Source organism: Gorilla gorilla, chromosome 12 (assembly GCF_029281585.2).
Source record: "Gorilla gorilla gorilla isolate KB3781 chromosome 12, NHGRI_mGorGor1-v2.1_pri, whole genome shotgun sequence".
NCBI classification, from domain to species: Eukaryota; Metazoa; Chordata; class Mammalia; order Primates; family Hominidae; genus Gorilla; species Gorilla gorilla.
Genome location: NC_073236.2, coordinates 117,372,902 through 117,389,058, shown reverse-complemented (window position 1 = coordinate 117,389,058; position 16,157 = coordinate 117,372,902). Strand labels below are relative to the sequence as shown.

The 16,157-nt window shown below is 38.3% G+C and overlaps 2 long non-coding RNA genes across 5 annotated transcripts in view; one reads left to right on the top strand and one right to left on the bottom strand.

The window, feature by feature from the left end:
• The window catches only part of LOC134756720 (uncharacterized), a 67,124-nt gene extending 60,229 nt beyond the window's left edge, over positions 1 to 6,895 (bottom strand). The window contains exons 1-2 of the long non-coding RNA XR_010129822.1: positions 6,798 to 6,895; positions 1,555 to 1,624 (exon numbers count right to left, since the gene is read on the bottom strand). This is a non-coding gene — a long non-coding RNA (uncharacterized lncRNA). The remainder of the gene's footprint in view (positions 1 to 1,554; positions 1,625 to 6,797) is intronic.
• LOC109025665 (uncharacterized) overlaps positions 1 to 8,789 on the top strand; it is a 30,107-nt gene extending 21,318 nt beyond the window's left edge. For 2 of the 4 annotated variants that reach the window (XR_010129820.1, XR_010129819.1), the window contains exons 3-4: positions 7,506 to 7,689; positions 8,581 to 8,769. This is a non-coding gene — a long non-coding RNA (uncharacterized lncRNA). Of the gene's footprint in view, positions 1 to 6,900; positions 7,027 to 7,505; positions 7,690 to 8,580 lie in introns of those variants that run through there. The other 2 variants (XR_008677217.1, XR_010129821.1) reach the window with 2 other exon arrangements.
• Positions 8,790 to 16,157: the final 7,368 nt, after the last annotated feature.

Sequence of the window (16,157 nt, the reverse complement as noted above, 5' to 3'; positions counted from 1 at the left end):
GACGGGGTTTCACCATGTTGGCCAGACTGGTCTTGAACTCCTGACCTAGTGATCTGCCTGCCTCGGCCTTCCAAAGTGCTGGGATTACAGGCATGAGCCACCATATCCAGCCTACAGCTATTAACTTTCATACTTTCAGATAAGCTTTAATTTTCTTCAGAGCATACATAGTTGTGTTAAATTCTCTTCTCTTTCTTAAAAATTATTTCCTATCTCTCTTCTTTAGAATGTAACTTCCTGAGACAAGAAACGTGGTAATCTCATTTACTGCTGTATTCCAGTGCCTACGGCAATGCCTGGCACGTAGAAAATGCTCAATAAAATTTCCCTAAATAAATACATTACAAGATATATATACACACACATACATACATGTATTATACACATGTGCTGTAGCCATACATACATATGTGTGTGTATAATACCTATATAATTTGGATTTGAACAATTTTTTGTTTATTAAACTGCTGGTCTAACTGGTCATAGAATACTTCAGTTTTGTTGTGTGATAAGTAAAATATTAAGGTTAAAGATGCATCATACAAAATTAAGACACATTGCATTGACTGTTTGGTGAAAAGGTAAATGGGAATCCTTTGGACAAAATTGTTTATTAACATTACAGAAACATCAGATAAATACCTACTTTTGAAATGCTGAGTTATTGTAATATGCATATATAGTCACTAAGTGTGAACTGTAATTTCATGTTGTCATTCCAGTTTGCATCCTTAATGCGTCATTTCTCTGGTGGGTTTGAACGGTGCTGTATTACAGACTGTCACTTGCAAGTTTGAGGCAGCTGAAGCTACTGTACAATGACTGACATGAGCATTGAGCAGACCCTCATAGCCTCTGCCAGCAAGTCTTTATCCTGAGAAAAGGGAGCAGATAAGATAATTGGATGGTTGAGCAAGAATTCATGTTTGTGTACTTGATGGACGCGAAAACATGTGTTCAAGAATGCAAATTTGAGGATGAAACTTGTTTGCTACAAGAAAAACACTGAGATTGGGGTTTGGAGACTTGAGTTTTAGAAGTACCTATAACTAAATAGTTATAGGTACTTCTGGACACTTCTGGACCTCGGTCAATTTATCTGTAAAATAAACGGCTGTTGTAGTAAATTTCCCTTCCAATTCTACAATTCTATTATCAAATATTTATCACATTTATAGGCCTCTCTGAAAATTAAACAAAAATCTTACAATAAATTATTCCTCTTCTGAGAAATTCAGTATAAGTTGGGCCGTTGCTGGACTTTCCAACATCTGAATTATAAGTACTACATGATGCCTGTCTCCAAGTGTTTCCCTAAAGTAGTTGATAATATAACGAAAACTAGAGCTCTACACAGAAAAAAAACAAAGCTTTATTCTATTACCTGGAGGGAAGAAAAGCTAGGGAGCCCTCTAGGGCACTTAGGGTTATAGCACTGTCTCTAATCTAGCCTGAGGTTCTTGGACTATGGATGATGCTTCCTAGTTGGAGCTCAGCGCTACTCACCTTCTGCTTTCTAAATCTCTTTGTCTCTTGTTTTTCACTATCACTTACCTCTCTGGTTTGATTCTATTCCTTCTCTTCTTTCTTCCTCTTGACAATTATGTCCAGTCTGTATCGCCTACTGAATGATAGAGAATGACAGCATTACCTTCTTAACATATGACAATCATAGCCCTTCAAATAGTGAAGCAATACATCAACTCTGACCTCTGTTTGCTTTTTACAAGCAGAGTACAAATAACTAATATCAGAAATGAGAGGCCATCAATACTGATACCATAAACACTGAAGAAGATAGTAAGAAATACTATGAACAACCCTATGCCCACACATTTGATTATTAGCTTAAATGAAATTGACTAATTCTTTGAAAGACGTCAGCTGCCAAAACTCACACAGGCTGTGTCCTCTTAAGAATACCGGGAGAGGCAAACACTACATTATCAGCCTCTGCCCGCTAGCTGATGGGAACAAGAGTTTGAGGTAGTACAATGCCAAGGAACCCAGGGACACTCTCTTCACAGCTTTTCACTTGTCATCTATCATGTTGGCTCAGGCTGCTTTCATGCTTAGAAATTGAGATTCTCTGTGACTGCAGCTTTGCAAACATCGGCATTATGTAGCCAATACTTGATCTTCTCATGATCTTTGTCTCATGAGATTGGACTGTGCTATCTGTACTCTTACCTGTTGATGAAGGCCATGTCATAATCAGATTGATGGGCCAAGCCCAAAACGCCATCTGTAGTAGCCTCATTCATTAAATAATAAATACTACCACTTCACTAAACAATGTGTTTCTTGGATTCCTCTTTGGGTATCATAATGTCCAACCAGATCAATTTTTGTCTACCTCCTTGTCCTCCTTTCTGAGTTTCCTTTCTATTGGCCCATCATGACAATTTCTAGATATTGCCTATATAACCGCATGATGTCTCATATTTTAATCTACAGGCAGAGTAAGAAGCAAAAAGCAGTTTAATGCCTCGGCCATTGGAGGTACGTCATAGCAGTCAAGAAGGGAGCAACACTGGAATCAGACCTGGCTTAGATGCCTGGTGCTGCCCTATACCCTCTACATAAACTTAAGCCATCACTCATTCCTTTTATTTGGTCAAGTCTAACCTGAGGATACAAATATCAAATTCATATGGATTCTGTAAAAAAATTATATATAATTATATATATATACATATATGTATATAGAATATATCACAGAAACTGCCTAAATGCTCAATAAATAGAAATTAAAATAAAGCCTGACCTAACATTTGCTTCACAAATAACTACATCATCTGTCCACTAGCAGCATTTTATTTGAATCAATTCTGTTCCTCCCAATATCTTTTTCCTCCTTTCTTCTATATATAGAACTTAAAAGCTCTCAGGAACCATGTGTTGCCCTTTTGTTGAGGATGGGGTCACAGCTTGTTCAATGTCCCATTTTGTGTTGAGGGCAGTTATAATTAGAGCCCTGGTCTATACCCCAGGCTAAAGCATCTGGGAGCCTGGTGAGGATGGAGTGGGGCCACTGAGGGCTTGAGCCCTCTTTTCCATGCACACTAGAAGGCAGGAGTAGATCCCCCCATTCCTGTTCTTTGCTGGCCCTGATGCAAGAGAAAAGTAGGAAGTAGCAGAGAACCAGAGAGGCAAGCACCTTGGTTATGTAATATCCACCAAATACCGTTCTAACATATATTAGCCAATTATATGTTTCTCAAACAGCCTGGGAAGCTTCTCAAAATATTTTTAGCAACATAATCAAGTACTGTAAGAAAAACAGGTAAGCTAGAACCAACATACCTCTGACTGTAAAGTGCTGAAAATTCTAGGGTTTAGTTCAAGGCTAACCTTAACTAGGAAGCTATTTTGAATTTTACTATGAAATAATGCAAAGAGAAAGGAAGAGAACTTCGGTTAAACAGCTGCACTTAATAGGATGGTGAAGTCTATGGAGAGCTGGCCTGGTGGAACTGGCTTTCATGGCTAGACACGGACAAATTGCCCAAGGTGGAATGAGTATTCTGTGGCAAACTGCCTTAGGAAGCCTAGCCTCTTTGTCTCTATCTGTGTCTGGGATCCACGCTGAGATTATCTTAATTAGAGCTAAAATGTAAAACTGTCTTCTTGATAGATTTCCTCCATGGGCCTCTTCAGAGCAGGTGGAACCAGATATTGTTTTCAGAGGCTTGAGGTCATCATTACCTTCATCTTGACCAAATGTGTATCCTGACCTTAATGTAGAGACCCACCTAATATCTTCCTCACAGACTAACATGGGGGGAAGTCACATATTGGAATCTGTTAGTTTCCATATGCATGCTGAATATTATCTCAGGCCTAAGAGCCAATTTTGTCTTGTTGAGAGATCTAATGAGTTTCCTCTCTAGGAGATGGGCAGTCTAGCAGTAAGTCAGCCTGGGAGCAGTTTTGGCTCTGGCTTGAAACCCAGTCCCAGGAGAGAAGTTTTTACTATTACTTATGGGCCAAGGTCTCCTCATCTCTTTCAGTTCCACTTTCACTAACATGGGTCCATCTGTCCCAGTTCTTCTCCACCTGGAAATTTCCCACCCCTACCATTCTAACTATAGAAACTGCCTTAGCTCTTACCAGTCCTTCTGGGCAATGGTTCCTGAATGCTGCCCTTAATCTTCAATTCATAAGCCACAACTTTCCAGTAAGCACCTGGACTCTCCATGTTCTTCCCACCTGGACTCTCCACCTAACCCTAGATCCCACTCCCATGACACAGTGCGCCATCTACTTGGCCAGCCGCCACCTCCAGTAGGCTGCTCAGCCTGCAGCCTGCCACCTGCCTGGACTGCAGTCTCCAGCTCTCAGCCATCCTCCTTTCACCTTTCACTTATTTTCCCCCTTCTTATCACTTTCTTTCTTTGTTCTTCTCCTGATCTCTCTTTCACCTGTCCGAAGCCCCTCCGTCCCAGTTGTCTATGGCTCACAAGTCTCTGCAGTCCAACTGGACTCTTCAAGTCAAATAATTCCTGCCTCCACAAAAGTTGAATTATAGATCTTGCTGGGCTATAGTAATAGCAGTAGGGCTAAGTAGGAAGGAGCAATTAGGTACACAAATGAACCAAACTTGGCTCTTAGACTGAGTCTTAGTATTTCATTGGATAATGTGGCAATGAAGAAATTAGTTACAATGAAAGGCAAATTATACCAAAAGACATTAGAGGTGAAAAATTAAAATAAAAAGTCCATGTTTCTAGCTTCCAACTCCTCTGCTCATTTCATTTCTTATTTGTACACAGTATGCTCTGAACCCATTTATTCTGCAGAATGATTATAGAGCTTCCTACAGCATCATTGTCCACCTCAGCCCTATCTGTGGCACTATACAGACAGGACTTCCTCATGATGAGAAAATAACACCTTTTACTCTGTGGCATACATTTCCCTCCCTTTCATTCGGTATTTGGGATCTACATGCTGAGTTCAAGCCCACATACTACATTTTCCTCTTTTTTTTTTTTCTTAAATTCTCAGCTCATCTCATGAGTGAAAAAAGAATTTTCTCTTCTGCCTCCCACATCATAATGCAGCACAAAAAGTACTCCCATCCTCCATCTGATGTCTATCTTCTTCAAGAATCTGCACCCATGTACTCCATAGAGAGACATAAAAATTTCACTTAGCAATGAGTCATGAATTGTTCTTTAAACGTTGGATCAAAGGAGCTTGTAAAGCCCAGGTTATTAGCGCATGTGTACAGTGTGTGTGTAAGGGAACAAGTGGATGGTTCAGATGCAAAAGTCTAGGAATGGGACCTGGACCTCTTGTTGCCATTACTCCTGCCTAAGGATGAGAATGAGTAACAATCTATAGGGTGTTGTTCTGTATAGAACCATATAATTATGTAAGTTTGAGAGAGGGTGGCATGACGTAAACAAAAAGTGACAAATGTTAAAGACATCAAAGTCATCTCTTAACCTACCCCTTAACTTACCCCTCTTATTATTCATTTGAGCACTAGTTGCTCAAATATAACCCATGGATTGAAATGTTCATGAACGCACTATTAGAATAGATCATAGGGTCCTTTGTATTTCTACCATTTCTTGTACAAATTTCTATCCCCTTTGTAACATAACCATCTGCTTATGTTTTAGTGTTTCTTATTAGGTTGTGAATAATTTGAGGGCAAGGCATGTGTCTCAATTACCTATGCAAAACAGCTAGAACAGTGCCTGATACCAGATAGATGCTCAATAAACAATCACTGAATGACTGAATGGAAGGATGAAAAATGTGGCATGCATTGAACTCATTCTTCATGATTGGAAGATTACATTTTGTCCAGAATGTTTTATTGATCCTGGAAGTTCTCTGTTTTTCAAAGAAAGTGTCAGCAGCAAAGGAAACCATAATTACTGAGGTTGCTAAAAACCTTGGTTCCTCCAAAGAATGCTTTATCAACCACCATTACATTTTCCTGGTAGATGAGCAAGTTTAAGAGGTTTCCTGGTTCCAATAGGAAAATTGACTTGAAAACTGAGAGGAAGATGGCTCCACTAATTGCTTTGTCATCCCTGCTAGTTGGTGACTTTGAATGAAATAACATTTTAATTTCTTGAACACCTACTCCCTTTAGACACTTGCTAAGCACTTTATATATAAGAACCAATTTCATTTTCTCCTAAGCACTGCCAAATAAGTATAATTATGCCTGTTTTGTACGATGATGGAATTGAGGTACAGAGAGATTTGAACAAGTTGCTCACAATCATATAGCTAGTAAGTGATGGACCCCGATTTTTTATTTTCATTTTGTTAGAGACAAGTTCTCACTCTATTATCCAGGCTGGAGTAAAGTGGTGTGATTGTGGTTCAGTATAGCCTCAAGCTCCTGAACTCAAGCAATCCTTCTGCCTCAGGCTTCTAAGTGTATGGGACTACAGTCGTGGACCACCACACCAGGATCATTGTTTTCTATTTTTTGGAGAGATGGGGGTCTCACTAAGTTTCCCAGGCAGGTCTCGAACTCCTAAACTCGAGTGATGCTCCCACTTCATCCTCCCAAAGTGGTAGGATTACAGATGTGTGCCACTGCACCAGGCCTCAAATTTTTTTTTTAATGGCCCACAGTTACCAAACCCTTTTCTCGGGGATTAGATAAAAAGTTTTGAATGACTGTCAGTGTAAACACATTGCCTGCTAATGATCTAAGATCTTATTTTAAATGGAAAATATTTTCTTTTGACCTAAATAATTAAATGCAAAGTATTTGCTGTGATAAAAGTCTTGGAATCCACAATAAAAATATTTGTACCTACCAGTCATGACTGAGCATGGGATGACTAATGGGTTACAATCAGAGTTGGGAAGGTGGGTCATTATGATGTCATCTGGCATGTGATAATATAGATCAGGCCTGCACTCTCATGATTTGGAGATAGCCTGGTAGAAATGACAACCACAATGTTAATACTAACATATGTATTACATGGCTTGTTTGTTCTTTCGCTTAATATTTTCAGAGCACCTACCTATTACAGGCACTGTGTAAGTTGCTAAGGATACAGACATTAATGTTTTATTCATTCAATCTCCTCAGTGTTTCTTTAATAATTTCTTTGCATCCTACACCCACTGTTTCTAACATGGCCTGGGTCTTTAGTTATTCTTTCCCAGAAACAATTCTCCTGAATTGCCTCTCAACCTCCTCACTGGTCTCTCAACCTCTAGTCTGTGTCCTTTCCAATTTAATTTCTGACTAATGTCAAGAGTTATTGGAGGCTCTTTGGTTAATATTCTTAACCCGTAACATGGCGCACAGGTTTCTCTTAATGACACCTGTATCTCCAAGACCCTCCTGAAACCCTTGTTAGCTAGTTTGGTCGACTCTCTCTTTGCTCATATACCCATTCCTCTCTGATACTATGTGAAGCTGGATTTAAACTGTTAGTTAATTGTCAGTTTCCTAACTACCCTATGATCTTTTCAAGAAAAGGGATTTGAATACATACATTTTGTCTCCACAGCACTTCTCACAAAACTGGGACAACTAACTCTTTATCCAACATCTGCTGGCTAAATAAAGACATGACCTTCACCTTTTGGGATTGTTAATTTAAAATGGTTCCATAAGAGCAATGCAAAGACAGAGATATTTGGCAGCACTGCAGCTGGTGATTTATATGGCTCTTCACAAGGTGTTACTTTGGGGTGAGTGATCATTTTAATGATCTTGTTTCAAATGGTCACACTCTACGTTCATCAGGACATTCTAGCCTTTTGCACAAAGACTTAGATGTACAAACATGCAGGATTCATAGCAATTAACTTCTACCCTCATTCTTTAATCTGTTCTCTTTCCTGCCTTTGTTGCTGTCCCTTACCCCTCCCTTCTTTCTCTTTGTCATCCTTTTTTCTTGTCCTGGATAGGATTACTTGACTATTTGATTATTACAATAGAGTTTTCTAAAGATTCACCATCAGAATGATTTAACTGACATTTAAACATATTACTAAGAAAGTACGATGTTGCTTGAAGGTCATAGTTTAGATTTGAAGTTTAAAGGTTTTCATAATGTTTAGTAGAGGTATCATAAATGCCATCTCTCCAAAACTAGTATTCCCATAGTCAATGACAATTGGATTTATTCAGGACTTAGATTTATTTAGCTTTGCCATGTAATATTTGTCAAAAAAGATTGCAGTTTCCAGGAAGTTCTTGTTTTGCACACTTGCTTCTTTGGCTAACCTTGGCAGACACCTGAGACCTGTGAGGATAGTCTGTGTGAGGTGCTGCATGTCCTCATGTTCCTTCTCAGATAGAGTGGAGGCACCCACCAGACCATAGTTTCCCATTTTCTCAAAGGCAAACATCTAAATCACAGGTGTGAACTGGGGTTTAAAGTGGGAGAAGTTTGGTGGGGCAAAGTTCGTTTATCAGTCTAAACCCAACTAAATAGTAGACTAAACTCTCTCCATGGAAGGGCCATTTGAACGAATTATCTATCATAAGTGAGGTCATGAACTAAAACTTCTCACTAAATTAGGTTTGCTCTATACACAACATATTCCAAAGGCCACTGTCTGTATTATGTCCTACAGGTATCAAGGTATGGATGCTTAAATCAGCTGCAGGAAGTAAGAAAGAAGAAAAAAGGAGTGATAAAGATTAAAAAAAATCAACCTTGGTCCTTCCACCAAGACCCATTAATTTCCATATCGTCATCTGCATAAGAGGGAAGATTCCTACATGACCAGGTTACTGCAAGGATGTGAATTTTGAATATTAAAATATTATATACAATTGGAAATAACTGAAATCTACCAATGTTTTTACAATCCAGCATATTTACAAAAACAAATCCATCAAGACATCCAAAAAATTAGTCTTGATGAGATTTGTAATGAGGCATTAAAGATAAGCTAAGTAAACTGTTAGAAACTTAGAAAAATATATTGTAGCATAACATATCTAATCTTAGCTCATATTTTATGCAAATAATTAGACAATAAATATTTAAAATAAACAAGAAATTTAAATCTTAAAAGAAACTAGACAAAGCAAATTTAATATTTTTGATTACCTAGCAAAGTTCAAAGCCATTATACTCTGAGTAGAAATTACAGTAGCTGGAAAGAAAATACTTTTTTTCCTTGTTACTCGAATCTATTGATTCTGTTTTAATCACCAGTGAAAATTAAAGATTTTAGTATAAATGAAGTCATATTTAGCTTTTTAAAATTCCAGGGCAGTGTGGAGTTTGATATACTCTCTGCCTTCTGGAGAAAACTGCTCATTACAGGAGCTAATAGAAGAAAAAATAATTATTCCTATTGTTCCAGTTGTGCACCCACAGATATCATTTCACATAACAATCACAACTGTTGATGAGATTCCTAAATAGATCACAGAGGATCACTTGTGAGCAAATATTCTCATCTCTTTACAAAGGTCAAAGATATTTTCTTTTTGTAACTGGATGGACTTGCATAAGGTAATGAGCTTCATCCAGTGATAGCAAATGGCTGCAATTACAATTTGTGTTAGGGCAGTGTCTGCCCCAAATGTCATGGGTCTATATTGGACACACTGACACTAGATGAGTAAGACTACTCTGAGATGGAATGAGAGCACTCTGTATGTTGCTGGAAGAGAACAAAGAGACAGCATAGGGGGTATAGCCACAATCCCTCTCCCAGCAAGTCACTACTTTCAGGAAAGTCTCTGCTCCTGATGCCTTACCTTCCAAACCCCACTGCATACACAGACATCCCTTTCATTTGCCCACATAAAGGGTGACATTAGCTTCATACTATGTCTCTAGCACAAAGACAATACCACCAATGACAACAGAGACCTACAATCTTGCTACAACACAACCCCTGTTCTCTACAGATAAAACTTGGGGTTGTGAGAACTTTAAAACATGTGTGTCCTGTGTGCGTGTTTGAGAATGGCTCAAGCATCTCCTTTTCTGTATATGCCTTTCTGACCCCATGGGCAGCTTTAAACCTCCATCATTCACATTCAAACCCACTGAAAACTTCTAAAGGTTTAGAAGTTATTTTCAGCACCCTGAGGTACAAACCTCTCTAATCAACAAATCTGGACTTACATCTGAGGATAGCAGATAGCCTCAAGAGATTTTACAATGTTTTGCTCCCAACTGAGCTGAAGATATAAGAATATCACAATCTTCTTCAATTTCTGTCTCTCTGTGCTTGTATGTATTTTCAATACAACTTCTTCACTTCCATTGCAGATTATAACAAAAGACAAAATATATGCTGCAGTTGGGGTGGAGAAATTGAAGGAGAGAAACACAGGTGAATCTAGAAATTTGAGAAAATGTCTAAATAGAACACTAATTTTTGGAGGCCTAGGGTTTCTGCTAAATCAGACAAGGTAACATATGCATATGAAAAAGGAAAGTGATCTTAAGAGAAGAACATGAATGGTCTTGTCCTTGGACTAGACATTCAGAGAGGGGGGCTTGGATCTCCAAGCCCACCCCAGGTCTGGTAATTTGCTAGAAGGATTTGTAGGATTCAACCATCATTATACTCACAGCTAAGACATATTACAGTGAAAGGATACTGTATTAGTCCATTTTCACGCTGTTGATTAAGATATACCCAAGACTGGGTAATTTACAAAAGAAAGAAGTTTATTGGACTTATAGTTCCATGTGGCTGGAGAGGCCTCACAAATCATGGTGGCAGGTGAAAGGCAAAGAGGAGCAAGTCATGACTTACATGGATGGCAGCAGGCAATGAAAAAGCTTGTGCAGGGAAACTCCCGTTTTTAATACCATCAGATCTCATGAGACTTATTTACTATCACCTATCACAAGAACAGCACAGGAAAGACCCACTCCCATAATTCAATCACCTCCCACCAGGTTCCTCCCATGACACTTGGGAATTGTGGGAGTTACAATTCAAGATGAGATTTGGGTGGGGACACAGCCAAACCATATCAGATATGAAGAAAGCACAGCAATGGGAAAAGACACTTGTGCTGAAAGCACTAGCTTCAAACAGTCTATGCCAGTGGAAGTCACACAGGACTTAATTCACCAGCAACGAGCTGTGGCAACACAAAAGAAGTGTTGTCTATCAGGGAAGTACATTACAGACTCAGTGTCCAAGCTTTATACTGCAGGATGTTCACATAGACACCTTCTGCATAGCACATTTAAAAATGCCAAGTGCACAGAAACAAAGCAGGTATACAGTATAAAGAAATTGTCTATATGGTCTCTGCACAGTGAGCCACTCTGACCATTCAGAAAATGTTTAATATCAGTGTGAGCAGCTATTTACCAGTCAAGTTCCCAGACACCAGTCAGTCAAAGATGGACCTTGTAAGAAGGCCTTTCTAAGTAGAGGCAGTCTCAGGCCAGCTGCATTCACTCTTTTCCGCTCAGCACCCTAGCTCCCGAGCTGCTTTTTTCCCATACTGTGTGCAGAGCTTTAAGGAGACCTCATCTCTACATAGTTTACTATTCACATTTCAAAAATATTCACATTTACTATTCAGATATATTCATATTTGGAAAATACATTTCCCATTCTTTATTCAATTGCTTTAAGGAAAGCAGGATTAGGGAATCATGAAAGAGTTGGTGTTCATAACAGAAGCTTCTCTTAAGACAATTTTGGCACTTCTGAGATTTCAGGTAAAATTTGAAAGCTTTTGAGACATTTTGTTTTAACTTCGGGAAAATTTACTAAAACTCTCAGTTCAACCTAGAATTCCAGGGGGCCCCAAGGAGTTTTAACAATTTGGATTCAGCTTTCCAGACTTCCTGTTTTCTATGGTTTGAGTTCTTCCCATGATAATCTACGGCAGAGCACAGAAGACTCCATGTAGCCACCTTGACTGGGCACCCTTATTTTTTCCACTCACATTTTGGGCTCCTGGAGTCAGAAGATAATGCAGTTAGGGACAAGGCTCTAGTGTCATCAGCGCAACTTCCAGTTTCTTCTCCCAAAGAGGAATTGAACAATTTTGGCCATATTCCTCCCTTCTCACCTGGCATGTATCTGTCGAAACGCCATTTTATCTTTTTCTAAACTAACATTATGGTTAAAGACTCTTTTTGAGAACTGGTCCCTGATTTCTGACTGTGAGTTTCCTACTTCCTCTGAACATCCTGCCTCTCTTCTCTGTGCCTCAAGTAGGACATGTAAGATAAGACTCTATATGATCACCATTTTGGTATATGCATTCAATTCCTACGTAAATGTGAGATTCTGCATGACAGAGCCTCTTCAGATATGCAACAACATGCCCTCTGAGAAAACTACATTATACGTATCACTTAAGTAAGAGAAAGAGAAAAACAAAGTCAAAATAGGCTTGAGCAAGCAGGCACCAGGAAAGGGTGGGCGGAAACTACCCACTCGTCCATGAATTAGAGCTTGGAGTTGGAAAATAGAGGAATGATGTACAGATTAACGTAGCAAGAGATGTCTTTTCTGAGGGAAGCTGGAAATCCAACTTTGTAAGCAAAAATTGAGATCAATACTAACAAAATTATTTAAGGAGTCAAGACAGGAAAAATTACATTTCAGTATTTCCCAACCGATCTATGAAACATAGTCCTGTTTCGTGTCAGTCAAAGAAAAAAAAAGAAAAACATTCATTTCCAAATAAGTTTGAGAAATATTGCATACTATATGAGATATCTGTAAGAATGGAATGTAGTATGCAATATTGTAAGGAATTATCATTTTAAAAGCATCCAGAAGACCTGTAGTAAAGGTCAAATTTATTTGATTAGAAATGCACCATCTTATTTTTTTAAAACTTCTGTATTTTGTTTTTTATTAGCATAGATTTAGGTTCTATGGAACATAGTTTGGGAAACAGTGTTATCCAGGCATTCTTAAAATCAGTGTTTTATTATCCTTGGTCTCTGTGAAATATCAGTCTATCAGCTGATTTCTGCCCCTACAATTTCATGAGTCTTGCCTCAGACTCATAGTTATTGCCTAATATGTTGCTTTATGAGTTAAATAGGACCTAATATCATCAGTGTAGTTGCATAAAAAAGTCAGGCTGTATACTTGACAATCTGAGTATAAAATGGGAAAAATCCAACCCTAAGAAAGAAAAAAATGGATTTATTTCATAATAAAGTCTATTCGAGGGCTAGAAAGCCTTATATTGTCAAAACCACTCACAGGTGATTAAGTGAGAGAATATTGCGTCTACTTTCTCAGATGCTGCTGGGTCCCAGGTTTTAAAACCACAGTCTGACCCAGGATCCTTTCCCCAGCTTTGCGATTCACTTGCTGTGAAACCAAGCGTAAGTTACTTGATTTTACTATCTTTGGTTTTCTGATCTATAAATGAGGGTAGCAGTGCACACCTATCACAGGCATGGGGAGGAAATTAACATAAATGACTTCAACCTCTTTGCAAATATGAAATCCTGGTGATCTGTGCTAAAAAGACTAACTCTGTCTTCATGCTCCATTTCCCTTTCTCACTCCCTCAGGGAGACTTATGCTTGTCTCAGGGCAGTGGAAAAAAAAAAAAAGGCACCATACAGAAAGGTCAGTGTGTGTGGCCAACCAAACGTGATATCCAGCTGGAAGTCCAGCTTATTCTAACTGAGCATTAAGCAGAAACAAAGTCTCTCAGATGGCTGTTCCCTTGTCTGATCTCTCAAATAGCTATCCACTTTTCTACAGATTTCAATTAGGTTTCAAAGTTTGTCTGCAGTGATGATAATTTCTGTCATCTCAACACCTTTGTGACATGAGTAGAACCAGCACTAGAGTTGAACAGGTTATTATTTGTTTTTCAGATAATAAAAAGTGAACCCAAAGGAATTAAAGGAATTGATCAGTAACACAGAGTACTAGCCTTAGACTTGGCTTCTGAAAAAGAGACACTATGTAATGTACCTCACCCTAAGTTGTCTTAAAGTGGCCTCATTCAGGATCAGAGTTTAACCATCAGGACACATGGGTTAGGGGAAGATAAATCACTGTTCCTCCAGCATCCAAAAATATATCCAATTCCCCATTCTTCATGGCCATGTGGAAGAAAGGTAGGTCTCACAACCCTAAGCTGTCAAACTCAGAACCAAATGGAAGTCTTTTGAAAGCTTTAGTAGAAACACAGAATCTCATATTTGAATAGGAGCTCAAAGGTTATCTGTGCAGCTTTCAGGCCAATGAATTCTGTATGGTACCTTGTTGCTTACTCAGTCTTTGTTCTGCTCTGTCAACATTTTCTCCATCTCACCATCAACCACCAGAGTTGTCTCACAGCTGTGCGTGCCTAACCATCTCTATAGGCAGAGTGGTTTATAAAACTATGAGTTATTTCACTCAGGATAATGAACCCCAGCTCCAACCATGTTGCTGTGAAGGACATGATTTCATTACTTTTTTATGGCTTCATAGTATTCCATGGTGAATATAAATGTCACATTTTCTTTATTCAATTAATTATTGATGGGCACTTAGGTTGAGTCTATGACTTTGCTCTTATAAATAGTGCTGTGATAAACATACAAAGACAGGTGTCTTTTTGATAAATTTTTTTATTTTCCTTTGGGTGGGTAGCCAATAGTAGGATTGCTAGGTCAAATGATTTTTCTATTTTCAGTTCTTTAAGAAATGGGTACACATGGACATGAAGATGGAAGTAATAAACATTGAGGACTCTAAAAGGAGGGAGAGAGGGGAAGGTGTGAGGGTAGAAAAACTACCTATGAGGTACCATATTCACTGTTTGGGACGTAGATTCGTGAGAAGCCCAAACTTCACCATTATGCAATACACCCATGTAACAGAGGAATAAAGCCTAGAATAATTTTTTTAAGTATGAGTTTTATTTTTCTGTCTCTGTATTCCCAGGAACCAGTCAAAATCTGTTCCCGAAGATGTGTCAACAAATAATTTGACAGCATCTCTTTTCTCCCAAACTAGAGCAATTCAATAGCCTTTTATTCTTTTTCCTACTTTCGCCTAATTGTTTCCCTTAGTATAGCCTTTTTTTAATCCACAAACAAAATGATTTTATAAATTGCAAAGCAGAATATGTTGAAACCTATATGTTTCTTAGAATATACTAATATAAAATTTAATCTCGTTACCATTATCTACAAGTGATAGACTTTCCACCTGATATTACCTTTTTTTCTTGGAGTCTTCCCACCTTCCCCCATCACTTGTGATGATCTAATCAGGGAGGTTGCCTTTTTGCAGATAGAACACACTACCCCTTAAGCCAACCAATGGGCCTTACATTTATGGTTCCTTCTGCCTGAAATTCTCCTTCCCTGCATTATGATATAGCTGGATCCTTCCACCATTCAGATCTTTGGTTTAACCAATTTATGCCTAGTATTCCACTATTGGAACAATAAACTTGTGGGAATTATTTACATCCTGCTGCTCAAAGTCATCGCCAAGGTCTGATTTTTCACAAACAAAAAATTTCAACCTCCGGCATAAATGTGTTAATGTTCATTTCCCTAGAGGAGTCTTCCCTGACCACTAGCTTACATGACTATCCACAAATGCCTTATCACACTCTGTTATCTTAGCTTGCTTTATATCAGTGAAGTAAACTTATTTTTGCATTAGTTTACCTGTTTATTGTATATTTTTCACAATCAGAGAAAAACCTGGTAAGAACAGGATCTTGCCTGCTCATTCACCAACCTCTCAATCCAGACCTTAAAAACAACTCTCAGTGTATAGTGAGTAGATGATCATTTACTCTCTTCTGAAATAATGACTAAAGGAATGAATAATCCATTCAATGCTCAAATCCCTCTCAAACATACTTATTGATATCTTAACCAAGTGCTATCCTATTTTTCCATAAGTAGAAGCAGTAATAAAGAATTCAGTAGTTTTCCATTTTTTTTTACACAAGTTTTCCCTCATTTAGCGTATGTTTTCTTTCCAATGTGTTCTTCATATTGATGAATGTCCCCACCTGTTGTAAAGACACAAAGCAAGTCTACTCCCTTTTTCACATCATGGTTATTTGATTATTGCCTTTTGAATCTCTTGTACAGGATCTTTTATGCAGGCTAAGAATACAAGGCCGATCCTCCATTTTATATTTTGTACTTTTAAATTTCCCTTTTTCCTTATGAATATATTCATATATATAATATATATACATGTCTCATACATTTTTA